The sequence below is a fragment of the Carassius carassius genome, chromosome 4 (assembly GCF_963082965.1).
Source record: "Carassius carassius chromosome 4, fCarCar2.1, whole genome shotgun sequence".
In the NCBI taxonomy this organism is placed as follows: domain Eukaryota; kingdom Metazoa; phylum Chordata; class Actinopteri; order Cypriniformes; family Cyprinidae; genus Carassius; species Carassius carassius.
The window spans coordinates 39,814,603-39,834,858 of NC_081758.1; the positions used below are offsets into that span (position 1 = coordinate 39,814,603).

Genomic DNA, 20,256 nt, shown 5'->3' on the forward strand with positions numbered 1-20,256 from the left:
TGTGTACTTTTTTTTTTTTTTTTTTTTTTGCAAAGGTCCCTTTAGGGGCTCCCTATTTTGATTTCATTTATATTTTGCAATTATTTATTTTTGTTTGCAAAAAGCACATTTATATTTTCTCAATCCTTTAATTTTCTAACTGAGATTCTTTTGCGAATATATGTGGCATCGTTCAAAATATTGACAATAAACTCGAGAGGGAGTTCGGCGAAAAATCGGCAGCTGTCAGCAGGAAGTGGCTGTCACTGGCAGCAGGATGGCAGCTGTCGCTAAAACCCGGAAATTGGGAGGAGGCTAAAGACAAATAAATAATTATGTACATTTATGATTATTTTTAATACTTTTTTAAAATAAGTATAAAGGTCAGTATTGTATATTATTTGATTTAAAATGTTGATCAAATATAAACAAAGAAAAAATATAATTTTGCTAAACGTTAATTTCCAGCTGAATGTTTATGCATGAATGCATCATTGTTTGTGTGAAATAATGAAATATATGCACACAAACACATTTATATTTATTTATATATGAGAGTGGCACTTACTAGGTGTATGTTGTATATTTATTATAGGCTATATACACAAATGACTGAAAAGAGAGAAGTCTCAGTGACCTTTATTTAAAATCATATTTTGCGGTTATATTTGTAGTATTTCAAGAAACAACTATATATATAAATTTGTAACCGGGTTGGTATGTTGTCAAAGTCAGTGCTTTACAATGTAAACAGTATAAAATATATCCAGTAATTTAGCAGACGAAAATATCAATCAGAATCACTAACAACAATCCGGAGGTATTTTCATGACTCTTAGATCAGAACTGATGAGGTATCCGGAGTTACTCCTCCAGCATCTTGCACCAATCACTGTAAAACCCAGGATGGATGTGCATCTCTCCTCGTTTTCCTCTTCCAACATGGTCAAGTCAAGCCTCCTTTATTTATAAAGTGCTTTTAATAATACAGATCAAAGCAAAGCAACTTTACAGTATTAAATAGGAAAATTGTGTCAGTCAATAATGCAGAAGGACATTAGTAAACACTCAGTTTATCACAGTTTATCATTGAATTCAGTGATGTCATCCTTCAGCTCGGTTCAGTTTAAATAGTATCTGTGGAATCATATGCAATCATGTCAATGATATCGCTGTTAATGAAGTGACCACAACAAAGCAAGCCAGAGGCAACAAGGAACCAAAACTCCATCGGTGACAGAATGGAGAAAAAACAAGGTCTTTACAGGGGATCTTTATCTGGGGCTTTAGTTGTCCTGGTCTCTGCTGTCTTTCAGGGCTGTAGAGGTTCTCTCTAGGTGCTGATCCACCATCTGGTCTAGATATGTACTGGATCCGGATGACGGCAGGGACCTCAGAATAAGAAAGAAACAGATTAATATAATTGAAGATTTGAATATCTATACAATGTTTGATAGGGAGCCAGTGCAGTGTTTACAGAACTGGGCTAATCCGGTCATACTTCCTGATTCTAGTAAGAACTCTAGCTGCTGCATTTTATTATTCATAAGAAAATGGTGACATTAATACCTAAATTGCTTTATTAACAGTAAACATGCATGTACAGCCATATTAATGATTATTCCCATTGCATCTTGTCATCATGTACAGAGCAGTGATTACATTTTCATGCATAATTTGCACACCTGGTAAGCAGTTGTTGTAAACCTCGTCGCAGTGTCTGCAGGGTGTACATTTTGAAGAATTCCTGTCATGGCTTAGACTTGTTCTCCATTTTGTTACACCTGTATATTGAGATGAGGAGCAAAAAACAGCATTATTACAAAGATAAACATTCAGACATGGCAACTGAGAAATTTAATGTTATGGCACTATTTTAAACCTCTAATCAAATATGTAAAAGAAAATACACCGTCAAGCCAGCTGATTTGTGCCCTCATTCGAAAGGAGTCTGTATACAACAGACTTCTGAATTTGGAACAAACCAAAGACAGACTTAATGTAGCACCACCCTCCTCCAGGATCACATAAAGAAGAATTTCCAACAGGACAGCATCTGGCAACTATTCGGTATTACAAAAAAAAAAAAAAAAAAAGTGTCAGTGCCATGGTTTTGTCTCAAGATGCACATCAGTAATGTTTTTTTTTTTCTAAACGCACGTTTACAAAAGCTACTTCAATGTTCTACATTTAACTATGGCCTAATCCTGGCTTAATCCAAGCCCTGTCTGTGAAACTAGACCTAAAAGTTATAAGGAATTATGAACTGTTCCATTATATTTTGTATAGATTTAAAAAAAAAAAAAAAGAAAAGAAAAAAAAAGTGTTTTGCATTCACATGCTTAGAACTTCAACTGGTACACAGAACAGTTTTTTTCCTCCCATGGAACATAATTATACAGTAAGTAAACCTGAACATAAATACACAGTCAGTATCTGTCATTTGCAAAATCTGCAAACAATACAAAATGATGAGGGGAGTTAATCTTAAGTGTTCAGGATTTGACATCACCCCAGCTGTTCAGTGTAGACAACTGCTGCCTGTCCCATAACGGACCTCATCTATTCCAAAAGCAAGTGGTACACCTGCACATGCATAGTATTAGAGAAAACACACCTCAATAGTGCAAAAAAAAAAAATGGATTCTTCTTTTAAGAAGTCTTAAGTTAATGGATATCAGACAATCTCCTAAAAGACTAAACGCGCAAAAATATATGGTTAGTGTTGCATATTTATCTTCTATAATTCCAGTCAAACAATATTCGTTTATATTATTCAATAGACTGTTAACACGTTAACAAACGTTAATATTTAATGGTATGTTACGTTAAACGTAATATTTGAAGTTAATGGTAGGCCCCTAACAAGGTACACAATGTAGCATGGTACACAAACTACATTGCTACCACTAATTAGATTTCATTGAACAATTAAACCAAAGTAGGCAAAGTTACACTGTCGTTCACCAAGATAACAATTAAAATCAAACTTACAACGCAAAAAAATATTAATTACTCCGATCACCAATTTCCGAACTTACCGCTTGATCAATCGCAAACATTACTGAAGCATTTGGGTGCAGTTATATCTGATTGGTTGCGCCCACGTTGGTCGATACTGATTGTCTGCCACTGAGTGGCAGGTCCCGCCTACTTTCCGGCTGCCAGTTACTGCCTTCCGGCTGTCAATGGCAGCCACTTCCTGCTGCCAGCTGCCGATCATAAACGAGGAAGAAACCTTAGTTGGGACTTGGGGGGGACATCCTTTCTCGTAATACATTTTAGATACACGTATATTTATATTACTACATTATTTATAAATAAATAAATAATTGAAATGAATGGCAAACCCATTTTTCTTGACAAAAAATCCTAAAAACTGTCTTATCTTCAGGACAACCCCACAGCTGTCCTAATTTCAAAATTATTCAGAATTATATAACGTTATATATATATATATTATGAAATTATTTGGCCCGCCCCAGCCCGCCCCGCAATAAAGTAAAATTTCCTCACCCTCCCCGCGCATCCGGGACATCATGCAAGTTATGCTGCTACTTAACCTTAATCAAATAACCTAATAAAATATTAATATATATATATTGCAAATATTTAATATAGGCTATAGGGAATTGCAATAGTGATGGTTCGTTCGTGAACGAGTCTTTTAGGTAAACGAATTGTTCTCGTAAACCATGGACTCGTACAGTATTTCTTGTTCACTGAAGTTCCTCCCTCCACAGCAGCGCGCGAGCGCGGCGCTACTAATAGCAGTGCATGCGCAGGTCGCAGGCGGGAAGGAAGTTGACCGAAAGTTGAAGTCGGCCGCGTGCCGCCATCTTGTAGCAGAACTTTACTTGCATTAGCATCCCATTGACTCCCATTCATTTTGGCGTCACTTTGACAGCAAATAACTTTACATCTGAGGCGTTTAAAGACTCCATTTGTCCATTATTTATTTCTAAAGATACACGACAATGTATAAAGGGCTCCATTACCTTCTATGTTACATTATGGCCCCGTAGAAACAGTTTTTGTAAAAATAGGCTAACGATTGCGTCATACCCACTCGACCCTCTGTAGCACAGTAGAGAAATTACCGTACAGACAGGAGGAGAAGCTCGCAGGCAATTGGGGAGACGTCAAGAGAGAAGCCCATAGATACAAGCCCTGGCGTTACGTTTTAAAATACTATACAAAATAATTAATCAGAATACTTACTCCTGCTCACTCACACCAAAGAACTCCCCGCTCAAGCTCGCCGTCTCTGCAAGATTAATGATGCCAGTTTGCACGCACAGCTACTACAAGATTTACATCTGTCAGACAGGTTGCTGATGTCATCAAGCTTAGTTTGAGTCTGCGCGTCAGAAACGGAAGTGCTAAAAATCGCTAAAAATGGGCTTCACTTGTCTCAATTGAGCTCCAATGGGGTCGCTGTGTCCATTTCTTTTACTGTCTATGGCAGCTCGTCAACAGCTCTGTGAACTGTTTCATCCTGTCAAGTCAAAGAGTTATGGACGGAGCATGTGATTTGTTGAATTGTGACGTTAGTGAACAAATAAGCCCTTCACTGAACGAGATCGAGAGATCTTCTCGTTCAAGAACTAAATGAATGAGAGTAAACCGGGTCAGTCGGCCAAGCATGTAAATCTCGATCAGCAATCAGAAGATACAAAGCGCACTGTGCACATACGCTTATTTAGCATACAGAACATAACTCTACGTTTAATCCCCAATTTATTCATGTGAATATTTATGAACTGTCTGACTATGCAAGAAAACCTTGTGCTTTGTTTGCCTGAACAACTATTTATTTAATGCGATTATGCACACATTTTAATAAAGCCAAATCAGTTTTTGTCACAAGTAAATACGTTCGTTGACTTAAGACTTAAGACATAACACATAAAACACTCTTTTTCGCCACTTGCTGGCGTATTTGTGAAATAACTATAAAGAAATGGTCTCTGAAAAAATCAGTGAACAAATCTGAATGAATCATTTTGGTGAACAAACTGAAAATGAACTAATCCCTTGAAAGAAACCAAATTTCCACCACTAAATTGCACGCAACATAAATAGATTTTTTTAAAATCTATAATATATATATATTATAGATCAGTGGTTAAAGGTCTCATTTTTCGCACTTTTTTGAAGCTTTGATTGTGTTTACAGTGTGCAATATAACAAGTGTTCATGTTTCGCGTGTAAAAAAACAGAGTATTTTTCACACAATTCACCTATCTGTATACCGCTGTTCCCTTATCGAGTCGGTCTCTCGACATTACGTATGGGGAAATCCATTTCCTCGAAATTATGAAGTCTGATTGAATAACTCTTTTGCTTGCAAATAGCCAATTGTGCTCCTGCCCTCACCTGATTGGCTGACAGCCATCAATATAGGTGACGGCGGGCGCCAAAAAACCTCAGAATCTTTTTTCTTCACTTGAGTCTGGTTTCGCCGTGGATTCACGCATTCAGAGCGGAAAATTGTGGAAAATTATCCCCTCTCGCGTTCCGGCGATTTTTCTTTAAAATGTCACTTTGCCGCATGTGTGGTGGGCCCATTGATCTCCCGGACGCACACGAGCAGTGTGTGCTGTGCCTGGGTTGGGCTCACGCAGAGGCGGCATTCGAAGGATCGGGATGTCGTGCCTGTGAGGAGCTTTCCATCAAGAAATATCCTCTCTCCTGGCCAAACAAGCTGTAGAGATAGTGCCCAGGGAATGGAGAAATTATTATTAGAAAGAGTTATTTTCTAGTTCTGAAAAAGGACGGAGGTATGCGCCCCATCTTAGACCTGATATTACTGAACAAAGCGCTCGCGAAACACACATTCAAGACGATAACTGTGAAGCAGATCCTCGCGCACATTCAGCCCAATGATTACTTCATTGCAGTGGATCTAAAGGATGCATACTTCCACATCCAGATAGCCCCACATCACAGACGCTTCCTGCGTTTTGCATTCGAAGGTGTGGCATACCAGTTCAAAGTGCTGCCGTTTGGGCTCGCTTTGGCTCCCCGCGTATTTACAATGTGCATGAATACAGCGCTCGCTCCCCTGAAGCTCAGTGGAATGCGCATACTGAATCTCGACGACTGGTTAGTTATCGCGTGGTCAAGAAGCGCTCTCGAGGAACACAAATACAGACTCCTCGCCCACCTGATAGGTTTGGGGCTGTCTGTGAACATTCAGAAGAGCACACTGCAGCCGCGCCAATATATCACATTCCTGGGTATGATACTGGACTTGCGCACTATGATCGCGAAGCTGTCAGAGCTGAGAATCCAGTCGATACACAATACACTAGCCCTCTTCGTTCAAGGCAGAGCAATCCCCTTAAGAACGTTTCAGAGGTTGCTCGGTCTGATGGCGGCTGCAGTGTCCGTCTGCAGACTGGGCTTGTTGCACATGAGTAGAGCTGAAACAACGAATCGATTTAATCGATAAAAATCGATTATTAAAATAGTTGTCAACTAATTTAGTCATCGATTCGTTGCTAAATAACTTTTATTTGCCGTAAGCGGCTCATTTCGTGCATATTTCAAATCTGCGGTGACCAAAGTGTGGCAGTAATGAGCCACCGGAGGTTTTACTCAGCCAGTACAGCAGGAGAAGTAGCGAATAGCCAATAGCTGGCCTCGTTTTATGTCACGTGCTTCCCGAACAGCGTCTCTGCAGCATTTAGCGGGATGTGGGAGACTGGGAGTACTTTACTTTGAGCCTTCAAAAAAGAAGAGTAACCTGTAAACTCTGCACTACTGAACTGTTTAAGGGGACGTTCACATATCGCGTCTTTTGCGCGCTCAAGTTCGTTATTTCCAACACCGCACCGCGTCGAGTTAAAAACATCTCAACTTTTCAGAATGCTGCAAGCGCATCGCGGGTCATGTGACAAGAACTAACCAATCAGCTTCATCCTTTCCCGTAACAACGTTAAAAGCTCAGTCAAGATGAAAGGAACAGCTGATCATAGTTGTATATGGATTTCCATTTTGAAATAAATTTAGTAGCAGAGCTACTGCAAGCGATTTTTTGAGCTGCAAATCCATTTATCCTTTGCTGAAATTTCCGCGTCTTCAAGGAGAGAGCACGTCATGGTTGCTTAGCAAAGGCAGAGCCTCAGGGGCGCTTCTGCCCGAGCGCTTTGGAAAGGAGGAGAAAGCGGTGCGCCTAGCGTTTTCTACGCGTTTTTAGGCGCGATATGTGAACGGCCCCTAAGACTTTTATTTGTGCAGATTCTCCAGTACAATGTTGTTTGCAAATGTTTAGTCGTAAAAGCTGATAACATTGCTTTTTAACAGTTAACATTTAAAGCTTTACAAACATGTTCTGTGATCAGTTTGTAGTTTACCAGTTCAAAATTCAGTCGTGCAGCCTAATTATGACTGAATGAGAGAGGTAAATGTTTAAAGATATTTGAAATGCACTTTTTTTCTAAGTATTCACTGCTCTTTTTCACACAGCAGGTTTTTTGTGTGTGACTGTCCAATTTTTTTTTTCTGGACAACCTTCTGATGGATTTTACTTTAAATTGTGATTTCCATTCAGGTTTCATGCCATTGGCACTTTATTCGAAGGATTGTTTACAATTTCACAGCAAAAGCTATAAAGCTGTTTCCCAGTAAATAATAAAATACAATGCACTGCAATTTTATTCTGTTTTATCCTTATTCTTCGTGAAAATATGTTCTGAAAGATTCCTTAATAAGCTTCGTTCGGGATGTTTAACTACTTTAGGAGCTCTAAGGACTGCCATGGTGAAAACATTATTTTAAATCTCCTTGTGAAATTTGCCGGAGTATGGGTCAGTGTTCTGATTGCAGAAGAGTTCGACAAAGGATTACTAACACAATAAAACAACTCCAGGTATATTTTTGATTAGGATATGACAATGCAAAATGGTTAAAATCTCTTAAAAATCTATGCTGAAGGATAAAGACCATTTATTAATAATTTACTTGGGGGAAAAAATGGAAAAAACTAAAATATAAGTACATAAACCGATTAATCGATTAATCGTAAAAATAATCGACAGATTAATCGATTATCAAAATAATCGTTAGTTGCAGCCCTACACATGAGCCGCTTCAACACTGGTTACAGAGCCGAGTGAAGCCGCGGGTGTGGAGAGCGGGAACGGAACACCTTATCATAACGCGTTCATGTCTCGAGACTCTGGCGCCTTGGTTCGGCACCACCGTATTCGAGCAGGGTGCTGCTATGGGCAGAGTGGTTAGACGTGTAGAGGTCATTACGGATGCATCACTATCAGGCTGGGGAGCCCTATGCGATGGCAGACCAGCATTCGGTACGTGGACAGGGGACCAGACGCGCTGGCATATAAACTGCTTGGAGATGGAAGCGGTTCATCTAGCGCTGCAGACTTTCCTTACATTCGTGAAAGACCGTCATGTTCTCATCAGAACGGACAACACGGCGATGGTGGCGTACATCAATCGCCAGGGAGGTTTGCGTTCGCGATCCCTGCAGGGATTAGCGAGACAGCTGCTTTTATGGATGGCATTTCAGGGACGGCATTGCACAGTACACGGAGAATGGAGGCTCCATCCGCAAACGATAAATATGATCTGGAATCTGTTTGGCAAAGTGGAGATCGACCTCTTTGCGACGCAGGAGAACGCCCATTGCCCTCTGTACTTCTCGCTGACAGCATCCCCCCTGGGAGGAAACGCGCTGTCGAGCCGCTGGCCCAAGGGACGGAATTATGGTTTTCCCCCAGTCAAGTTAATGCCGCTGGTGCTGCAAAAGATCAGGGAGGAGAGATGTGCGTTGATCCTGGTAGCACCCAAATGGCCCAACCAGCCTTGGTTCCCGGAACTGGTGAACATGTCACGGCTTCCCCCGTGGCGGATCCCGCCGAGAAGGGACCTCTTATCCCAGGCGAGGGGCACCATATGGCACCCCAACCCAGAGCTTTGGGACCTGCATGTGTGGCAGATCAGCGTGGAGTATATCAGCGAGTGCTGCAGACAATAGCTATCGCCGTTTTTCGTGACTTGCTAGATGGCAATTCGGTGGGGAGGCACCCCCTGATAACAAGCTTTCTTCGGGGAGCTAGGCGGCTTAATCCACCTCGCCTTCGTCAGATGCCGGTCTGGGACCTGTCGTTAGTGCTTAGTGGGCTGTCTGACCCACCTTTTGAACCAGCCGAGTTTAGCGACCTTAAAGTGCTCTCATTTAAGACGGCGCTACTGCTCGCGCTAGCTTGCAGGAAATGAGTGGGAGACTTACATGCCCTTTCAGTGAACAGCGCGTGTATGCAGTTTGGACGGGACGATTGTATGGTCAGACTTTTACCCAAACACGGCTATTCACCTAAAGTGCTCTCAACGCCGTTCAGAGCTCAGATAGTTACAATTCAAGCATTTTGCCCCGAGGAGGACAATAATTCAGTGTCTCAGAAGTGCGCTTTGTGCCCCGTGCATGCTCTGCGTGCTTATAAGAACAGAACTAGCCAGTTTCGAACGTCAGAGCAGCTTTTCGTCTGCTACGCGGGTGCCAAGAAGGGCAGCGCGCTGTCGAAGCAGAGGCTATCACACTGGATAGTGGAGGCTGTGCGACTGGCTTATGCTTCCCGGGGAACCGCCTGCCCAATCAGGGTGCACACACAATCCACAAGGAGTTTGGCGTTGTCATTGGCTTGGGCGAAAGGCATGTCTATTCAGGACATTTGTTTCGCAGCAGGCGGGTCGTCTCGCAACACGTTTGCGAGATTCTATAATTTGAACATTCCCTTGTTCGTATCACATGTGCTGTCAGTGCAGGAGGAGGGAGTTGAGCAGTCACTGGACTAGGCTATGGGCACGCCCCATCTGGCGCGTGTCCTAGCCATGGTTTCGACCAGGTCGTATAGACAGCATCAGTTATTTTAGTAATAGCTGTGGTTGATTTATTCATCAGCTATTTAATGTGGTCCCCTTATTATGCCCACATTATAAGCCGGCAGTGTATTCCCAAGCACCAACATATTGCTGCATTTTCCCCATATCACACCAGTGTTGCTTATCTGGTTGCATGGGATTACGATGGTGTAGGAGCCGATTTGACTCGGTGCCAAGAGGTGTTTCAAACAGGTCCGGTACGCGACCTAGAGCTAGCACTGTAAGAATTAGTGCTTATGCTCTACTGTGGCTCGATGCGAGCCGGGCCGGACAGTTTTTTCCACACGGCGGGGGTTTTATTGTTCCCCATACGTAATGTCGAGAGACGGACTCGATAAGGGAACGTCTCCGGTTACTCACGTAACCTTAGTTCCCTGAGAGGAGGGAACGAAACATTACGTAACCTGCCGTGTGTAAAACCTTCCAGCCTCGTAGCTCTCATTCAGTCAAAGATTCTGAGGTTTTTAGGCGCCCGCCGTCACCTATATTGATGGCTGTCAGCCAATCAGGTGAGGGCGGGGGCGCCATTGGCTATTTGCAAGCAAAAGAGTTATTCAATCAGACTTCATAATTTCGAGGAAATGGATTTCCCCATACGTAATGTCTCGTTCCCTCCTTTCAGGGAACTAAGGTTACGTGAGAAACCGGAGAAGTTTCACTGTCATAACGGGCTGATGACTTCCTTGTTCTATAAAGTCCCTCCTTCAGAAATACGTGACGAGTTCTCATTGTGCCAGCGGTTCCTGTGTTGTGATACAACAGCAGCTGAGCGCGCGCTGCCCTCCTGGAAACGGGATTGGACTAGTTTTGGAGTAGTTTTGAGAAGCAAGTGGGCAGGAGATGTGCTTATAATCACAGGAGCGCATGAAAATCGCATTCGTTTTTTTGCACAGCCCCTAACATTTAGTTAACAAAGCTAAACAGCGTTGCCCTTTGTGTAATAAGTTACAGAAACTGTTAAACGCACCAACTTAAATAATAAAATACACTTACCGGTTGTGGTCCATAAACAACGCCTTCTCCAGACAAAGAGGGAACTGCTCCATCTTTCCAGAATAATCTTTGTGCGAATCCGGCATTAAACTGATTGAGATTGAGGAAGTTGTCCTCAGCAAGCTGTCCTCAGCAAAATGTGCTGCACATAGTTTTACATGTGGATTATAATTTTCGGGAACCGAGTTAAACATAAATTGTAACCATTAATCTCCAAGTACAGCGTCCCTGGGAAGCCCAAACAAAGGTGATTGGACTCCGAGATGAAAATAACAGCGTTTCAACTACATGGCGACAAACACAAATGAAAATCTTCCTTCTTCTCCGTCGGAGCGCAACAAGACCACGCCCCCTTTTTGTGAATTAATGTGGGCGGAGGTTAGTCATAAAACTGTTTTAGTGACGTCATTACTGCAGGAACTAGAGGGATGTAGTCAAAGAGTATAGAAGTAACAAGAGGCAAACGCACCCATGCGCAGAGCTGCAGCTCCGCCATCTTGGACTGAACGCAACACAGCTGTCATAGAATTGAATGATACCGAATGATATATATATGTATATTTTTTATATAGAATATAAATAATTATATTTTTTAATTTGTAAATTTTAATAAACTCAAACTTATATAACTTTTTTCAGTTTCACTTTCATAATTTATTTCACTTCAACAATAACCTAGCAAATGTCTTCTTTAAAACGAGACCATACAGTAAGTCTATATTCCAAAGCATTCTTGAATTACAACCATTAATAAAGCGGTCATTTGCCAGGTCAGGTGTTCATATATCTCTGAAAATATGCGATTTAAAAAGCACATATCGAGTCTTGACCCAATTTTGACCAAATACATAACGTTAGCAAACTGTTACTGCGGTCATGGGATAGCTTACATTAACGTTACAGCACCTGTTATCGTTGACGTTAGCTCACTTTAACGTTGATAAAAAAATTTCTATTTTACCTCTCTGAATCTTTGGGGAATCTAGCCTATGAAATGCTAGTTGCTTGGTTGTACACTGATAGTTGTTACAGTTGATGGCAGAACACTGTTTTCTTTGTTTCCAATTTACAGGGTGGACTATTGTAATGGGCTCCTCACCGGCCTTCCCAAAAAGACCATTAGACAGCTGCAGCTCATCCAGAACACTGCTGCCAGGATTCTGACTAGAACCAGAAAATCTGAGCATATCACACCAGATGTGCTAAAACACTAGTCACATTTAAATCTAGACTCAAACCCCATCTGTTTAGCTGTGCTTTTATTGAATGAGCACTGTGCAATGTCCGAATTGATTGCACTATATATATGATTGCACTATATGTGATTGCACTATATTGAAATATGTGATTGCACTATATTCACTGTTTTTTTAATTTAATTTTTTTTTTTATGTAAAATCATTTTTTAACTGTTTTTAAATGTTTTAATCATTTTAAAAGTTTTAAAATTGCTTGTTTTATTTTTCTTCATTATTATTTTACTTTCTTTTATGTAAAGCACTTTGAATTACCATTGTGTACGAAATGTGCTATATAAATAAACTTGCCTGGCCTTGCCTTACAGACATAATGCTGCAGTGTATACTGTAGTTCTGCCAACGGTAAAGCCGTTGGTTCAGTCCAAAATGGCAGCAGCGCGATAGCAGCGCCATCTAGCGATTGTTGTCAAAACTGCAACGGAGTTTCGCCTCTTGTTACTTCTATACTCTTTGATGTAGTCCAAACGGGTCGTTTTTTGTAGGCAAATTCTGTTAAATAAAATATCTCACTTGGCATTGAACTTTGAGCTTTAGAATTTTACAGATATTATTTATACCCTAACAACAACATTACACACTAACTAAAGTTTAAAACATGGGATCACGAAGCAGGGGACCTTTAAGACCTAAAGGAAAATTCCTGTAATACGTCCCCAGGCCTGTAGGGGCGCCACTGTGACGTCACTGAGCGCTGATAAGCGTCACTTCTTCTTCTAGTGGTGCTTACGCTTCTCTGACCTCTGCAGACTGAGCGCGGTCCTAAACTCAAGGAAATGTCTCCTCCAGTGCAAGTCTCACCGCTGATTAAGGTTTGTATTCACAAATCCTTTATTCTGGATGTTTATGACTGAGATTAAACGTAGAAAGGCGTCTCTTTCCCTCATTTCTGTCGTGCTTCTCTCCGAGGTAAGAGCGGACTGTGATGTGTTGACATGGCCTGCATGCTGAAAGTCAAGATATTTCTTAGATTTCCTGTTAATAAGACAGAATTATGGATATTAATTAGATTTATTTTGTCTTTCAGACAGCCAGATGGTCTGCATTGCTCGTTGGTATTCTCTACGGAAAGCGCAGATATGGTAAAAACCAGAAAGTTCATCAGAAATATTGGGACTGCTTTTCAAAAGACATTCTGGGACGTGTTAATAAAATATGTTCTAACAGACAATATTTTACACAAACACACACACTTTTTTTTTTTTTTTTTTTTTGCAGGTGGCTTATGGAGGTCACTGATTTGTTTAAAGGTTCATTAACACATTAAAACAACTATAAAGTGCATGTTTCTGTAGTACTGAACTACATATAATAAGTGCACTTAATTTTTTTAGAGAAATTAAATGAAAGAAAATTGTTGGTTAAAATAAGGAAGATTGTTTCCACTATGGAACAAAAAGTAAAAAAAAAACGGTGCGACTTATTTTTTTTTATTTTTTTTATTTTTTTTCAACCTCAGAATTGCAAGAATGTATTTTTTATTATTATCATTTATTCCATGTCTGGAAAAAATAACAGTTTCCAGATGTAACCTCAGAATTCCAAGGAAAAAAGTAATCTGTAATTACAAATTTTTTTTTTAATTCCATGGTGGAAACAAGGTTCCAACTAAAAATGCTGCTGCATCTGTTGTTGAAAGTCTCCTAAAAAATCTTTACTCAAAGACCTTGCATTTTAGTTAAAAGTTTTTTTCTTTATGCTCCAGATAATCTGAAACCAATTGCGGAGGAGGAGAGGAGAATAGATGAGGAAGAGAAGAAGGTACGAGAGGAGAAGGAACGCATTGCTAAGCAGCTAGCAGAAGGTGAGGTTTTCTCTTGACATTTAAATAGTGTGACTCTTCTGCAAATTGATGAGTACTGACTCTAAATATTTTTATCCAACAGCTAATGAAGACACAATCTTGAAGTGAGCTGCCCTAAATGACCCCGTATCGTTTCTGTTGTAAAGATCGTAGAATAATGCTTGTGTTCTGCCACTTTGGTTTTACAGTGCCCTTTTCACACCTTTCACCGTTTTCTAATAGATCATGTCCGATGAATGCCTCATTGTGTTAAATAATTACTGAATACATGAAAATATGTGTATAAATTTCCTCTGATCTGACACTGTTTCTTATTTCATTTAAGAATCTCTGATTATAATGTGATGCAGATGTAAAGCTTGCAATGTAATGTTGAAAATACACTGAATCATAGTTCCACTTCGGTAAACATCCACACCAATATTTATTAATAAACTGTTAATCCCGATTTCTTTTTGTCATTTTGAATGTCCAGGTAGTTCAAAATCTGATGGCAGCATTTAATATTACATTTTTACAAGGAAATACTGTAAATAAAATTTAAAGTTATTTTTTTTTTTTTATCTCCGATATACCTGTGGATTGTCTTGTTTGCATGATGAATACAAATATGGCAAACAGAGGCTGTGTAGACTTAAAATAGTTGTGTAAATTATTGCAGCATCAGATAAACAGTCCGAAATTAACTGTGCTCGGACAATTTACATGTTGGCCAAACCAATGCACCCATTCACTGCAGAGGATCCATTGGTGAGCAAGTGTAATGCTACAGTGCATTGCACTGCACGCGTGTCCAAACCTCTGATTGGTAATGTAACCTTTTGGTGCAACATGCATCTAAAATGAGATGGCTGTAATGTTACTGCTATGTCATATTACCACTAACCTGGTTGGGCACTTCCTTAGACTGAGCACAAACATGTACAAGCAGCACTGAGGGGACAGAAAAGGGTTGCCTTCAGTGTCAGCCATCGGATAGGACCGGAAGAGGCCCATCAGTCTGGATCCTATAGCATACACATCAAAGATGTCATAATATGGACAAATTTTTTTTTCTAGTTTTGTAGATACTCATTCAATCTATGTTGAACAAAAACAACTCATGAGCTTATTAACATAGACACCCAGGGCCGTTGCAAGGGGGGTGCGAGTTAGAATTATGAAATCAAAATACAGAATTACAAAATATAAATTCAGAATTTGTAATATAAACTCTGAATTCTGAGAAATGTTAGAAATACAAAATATGAACTCAATTGCAAGATAGAAATTCAGAGTTCTGAGAAAAAGTTCAGAATTTTTTGAAATAAAGCCCTAATTGTAAAATATAAATTTGCAATTCAGAAGGTGCAAATAGCGTTCACTTTTTTTTTTTTTTATTCAATCTAGATCAGGACCCAATTAAATGTGATATACGTATTTGCATTTTATTATCACTATAAGCCTCATGCACTCTGGAGAATAACAGGAGTCTTCTGGACCCCCGAGACTCAAGAGTGTACTCGCTGCACGAAGGCCCTCAGAGCAGGCATCATAATAGTTCATAAACCCTGGACGAGTGGAGACAGACAAATACACATTCACAACATTGAGGCTGGTGGCTTGCCCGCAGCACAACTAATTCTTCCATGTGGTAACATTGAATCAAAACTGACAGACACTTTCCTGTTTTGTCTGCACCACAAAAGTGTGTTTGAGAACACCATGTGCAGGAATACAACACGAAAACATGGCATCTGCCGGCAACACAAGCACTACTATACAAATGGCAACGTTTTCACAGATGGACATGCAGTTATTAAAACAGCTTATGTGGTTGTCTTCATCCAATCAATGTTATTGACCTCATAAATATGCAAATCAGAATTAAAAACTAGCTACTATACCAGTCAGTCAAATTTTTCTAAGAGCTTTTAGTCTTCAAGGAAGTTAACAGTTAAGATACGTTATAGAATCTTATACTAGACAGTAATAGAATGTTACAAAAGATTTCTATTTCAAATACATTGAACTTTCGATTAAAAAAAAAAGTATTACGGTTTCCACAAGGATATTAAGCAGCACAACTTTCAACACTGAGAATAATAATAATAAAAAAAAAAAATGTTTTTTGAGTAGCAAATCAGTATATTAGAATGATTTCTGAAGGATCATGTGAGACTGGAGTAATGATGCTGAAAATTCAGCTTTTTGATCACAAGAATCAAATACATTTTACAGTACACTATATACAAATAGAAATTATTGTTTTTTTTGTAATAATAATTTCAGAGTGGTTTAACTGTATTTTTTATTAAATAAATGCAAACTTCACATTTAACACTTCCACAAAACTTCATATATACATGTGTTTGCCCAACATACAGACATAAACATGGACCCTAGTTCAGTTAAGAACAAATTAATTACATGTGTCTATTTCATCCCTCAGCATGGTACAACAAAATTGTTGAGTTCTATTTAACATAATATGAACATAAAAAAGCTGCAATTACAGGGCCTGACTTTGTGGTGCTCGCATGTCAGGGTCCCATGGGGTCTCAAGGCACTTTTTTTTTAAGAAGTTAGACAACTTTGACTATTATTAACTTGAGATGGCATCTTAAAAAATGCAGCACTCGTGGCAGGATGCATCAAAAAAAAAAAAAAAAAAAATTCATATGGAAAAAAAATTATAAACAGAAACTGACTGTAAGATCAACGTTGAGCTGTTGGTGGTGCTGGATGGTTTGAGACCACAAGTAAAATCAATTGATTGAGAAAGATTGACAGGACTATGGCTCAGATAACAACAAATTATTTTTAGACTGTACCATTGACAAAGTGATGTTGTCAAAGTCGTGGTGGTTCGGCTCATTCCGACAAAGCCGAGGCTGTATTTTCCTGCACACACATGAACAAATACAGTCAGAACTTCTGCAGCTTTGTGGTAAAGATCCGGACTAGTAAACAAAATGTTCAAAAAAGGAAATGAACTAAAAAAAAATAATCATATATGTAATCTTTTGCAAAATAATAATCTTAAATAGCACTGAAAGGTCACACAACAATCACAGATTTTTACATTGATAGATGTAAATGCATATTAATATTCATATTCACATCTGCACATTAGAATGATTTTTGAAGTATCATGTGACAAGACTGGAGTAATTATGCTGAAATTCAGCTTTGCATCACAGGAATAAATTACATTTTTAAATATATTCGAATAGAAAACTTATTTTAAATTATAATAATATTCCACAATATTACTGTATTTTTGATCAAATAAATGCAGCCATTGTCAGCAATTTATTTAAACACACACACACACCAACACATTAAATAATATCTTATGGAAATAGCACTGCTTGCAATGTTTAACCACAATCAAAGAAAAACTGAGTGAGATGCATATGCATATTAATATCAATCTTGATATCTGAATATTAACATGTGCAAAGTATATTTTAATATTTCACATTTGCCAAATAAAAGAAGAGAAAGAGTGACTGTGGTAATATGGTGTAACTGAGTGCACCAGTGTGTGGCTTTGATTGGCTGCAAAAGACAAAAGCCAATTGAGTGCTAGTGATTTTTACTCACTAAAACAATCACACAGACAAAGTTTTCCTGAAACGCTTGCAGATGTCACTAATAAAAGAGTACCAGAGGCCCCCGGCTCAAATTTTTGATTTTGCTAATATTTTTTTCTGAAGAAAGATGCATAATGATGAAAGCCAAAATATTAAATATCACAGATACATTTACTGAATAATCCACTCTTTTGTAGAGGGGGGTTTTCACCTGAGATTCAGAGCCATATTACAGGGGGTTAAAAATGACTTCAGAAAGGAGCCAGCATCATGATGTTATTTTTACTCAGAGATTGGTAGGTCTGTTAGTAAAATCAGTTGACTTTAGCAATCTTTGTTGCATTATGTACCAATACTGATCATTCAAAAATGGGGAAAGAGCACTTTTCAAGTTTTTTCTCCAATGTTTGCATGTCTGTTACTTACATTACATTTAGCAGTAATTGCTATATATGTTAGAGGTCGCACGCCTCTGGAGCAACTAGGGGTTAAGTGTCTTGCTCAGGCAGGGCCATAGCTGGGGTAAGTGGAGCCCCGGTGCAGGTTGTACCAGTGAACCCTGTTTGAAATTGTTTCATTTATATGTTCATTCTATTTACTTATTTGTGCTAATTCTACAATGTTTATGTTGTTTCATGTTTGTAGGTGTCCAGGTACAGAAAACAAATAATTAAATATAAAATAGCACTGCATAGTCTTCACTGTAAAAATTTAATTAAAAGTCAAACCAAAATGTATTCAGACACCTTCAACATTTCTTACATTATCACAGTTTATTTGCTCTAGTTTATAAAATGGTAATAAAAAATGACAAGAACTCAGAGTTGAACTGTCAGAACAAATTCATCTTGATAATGTCAGATAACTTTGATAGAAAGATATGTAATGTATTACAATCAACCAAAACTTCAGATAACTGTTAATATGACAATATTTGCACAACTGGAGAAAGGAGAAAAAAACCTTGGGAGAAACCAGGCTCAGTTGGGGGGCCAGTTCTCCTCTGACCAGACGAAACCAGTAGTTCAATTCCAGGCTGCAGCAAAGTCAGATTGTGCAGAAGAATCATCTGTTTCCTGTGGTCTTGTCCTGGTGCTCCTCTGAGACAAGGTCTTTACAGGGGATCTGTATCTGGGGCTCTAGTTGTCATGGTCTCCGCTGTCTTTCAGGGCTGTAGAGGTCCTTTCTAGGTGCTGATCCAGCATCTGGTCTGGATACGTACTGGATCCGGGTGACTGCAGTGACCCTCTGATCTGGATACAGACTGGATCTGGTGGCTACGGTGACCTCGGAATAAGACAGAAACAGACAAATATTAAGCAAAAAGAAAGCAAAACATGGTGAGGTCAAAGTGTCTGAATAATTTTTGGTCCCTTTTTTTTCCTATCAATTATCAATCAATAGTAGTCCAATGTATGAAGATTTTTTTGGGTATAATATGTCACAGCTCGCTTAATTTTACTATACTGTCTTACCTAAATTAATTATAGTGTCCTGCACCTACTATTAAAACTTAAAAAATATATATATTTTTTAATTTTCTTGGATTAACATTACAGCAGCTAGTAGCTAATAAGCGCAGTCACTTTAAGAGACAATGAATGCATCCAATATAATACACATCCAATATTTTTCTTAACTGTTTACTTTCACCTAAGACATAACCGACAGTTTTTTCAAGCATACTTTCCAAGACGGGTATTTTGACATATTTTGTATGTTTTTGTCGGTACAAGAGCAAAAAGAGGCAAATTCTGTGTTTAAAAAAAGTGTTTTGAGACGCCTCTCTCTGCATGAGCCCTGAACACCAGAACACCGCGGTGCAGAAATGGGCTTTTTCACATACTTTTCTGTTTGTTTAAAGAGCGATTTGTATTTGTTCGTTCAGGTGCAGGAGGAAGTTCCAGGAGAACTTCGCAAAGGAGAGCTTGGTTTAGTTTTGCTGTCTGTGAGACGCGGCTCTGGGACTGTAAGATGCGCGCGCACCGAACACAGCGCGCGAGTTGAACTTTTCCGCGTCTTGTGTTTGAATGATTTAAACTCTTTTGAATGTTTAAATTGGAAAGTGGTCAGGCTTAAAAACACATGAAAATAATAAGCAGCTCAGGGACACATTGGTGTCTCACAGTGGATTCGAACCCGGGTCTCTCACACTAAAGGGATTTGTCTTATCCACTGCGCTAACACCATACTGGGTCTTAACAAACTTTTCTTTTGTCATCTTCATTTGGTTCACTTCCAGATATTGGAATTTCAATATTGCTCCAGAAGTAAATTGCTCAGTTGTACACATTTTCACACAGTTTGAATAAATATGATACTTCTTTTCTTTTAAAGAGGAATGCCTGAAGAACAAACAGTGTTGAAATTAGAAATGTATCTTTGTTTCCTTCTGTCAAAAAAATATCTGCATTGAACATGACTGAGTGCCAGAAGTATTATTTTCCCAAAGTTTGCATGCCTATAAATTCAGAAGTATTAAAATATATCACAATATGGTTTTAGATTCTGTAGTTCTTAATAAACTTTTCTTTCGTAGTTTTCATTTTCAAGGCTCTACATCATTCAGTTCCAGAGATATGGGGACCACAATGAGGCTCCATATTCAGATTGTTGAATAATAACTTAACCATTTTCATTGGTTGAAAACCAAATGTTGGTCACTTTGTATACAGCCGATACTTACTTTTTATTGCTATAAAATTCTGAAATCTGGTTGATTTGACACGGAATG

The 20,256-nt window shown here is 39.0% G+C and overlaps 2 long non-coding RNA genes across 3 annotated transcripts; one reads left to right on the forward strand and one right to left on the reverse strand.

Moving 5' to 3' along the window:
- Nucleotides 1-925: 925 nt before the first annotated feature.
- Nucleotides 926-3,193, reverse strand: LOC132140018 (uncharacterized). 2 transcript variants are annotated; one of them, XR_009433702.1, is made up of 4 exons: nt 3,021-3,193; nt 1,852-2,042; nt 1,665-1,763; nt 926-1,371 (listed from the first exon to the last, which is right to left on the reverse strand). It is a non-coding gene; the product is annotated as an uncharacterized LOC132140018 (long non-coding RNA). The 2 variants fall into 2 exon arrangements; XR_009433701.1 differs by having other exon boundaries at nt 1,665-2,042.
- Nucleotides 3,194-12,815: 9,622 nt separating this feature from the next.
- Nucleotides 12,816-14,498, forward strand: LOC132131606 (uncharacterized). Its single transcript, XR_009428902.1, has 4 exons — nt 12,816-12,952; nt 13,168-13,222; nt 13,846-13,944; nt 14,027-14,498. It is a non-coding gene; the product is annotated as an uncharacterized LOC132131606 (long non-coding RNA).
- The last annotated feature ends 5,758 nt before the right edge of the window (nt 14,499-20,256 follow it).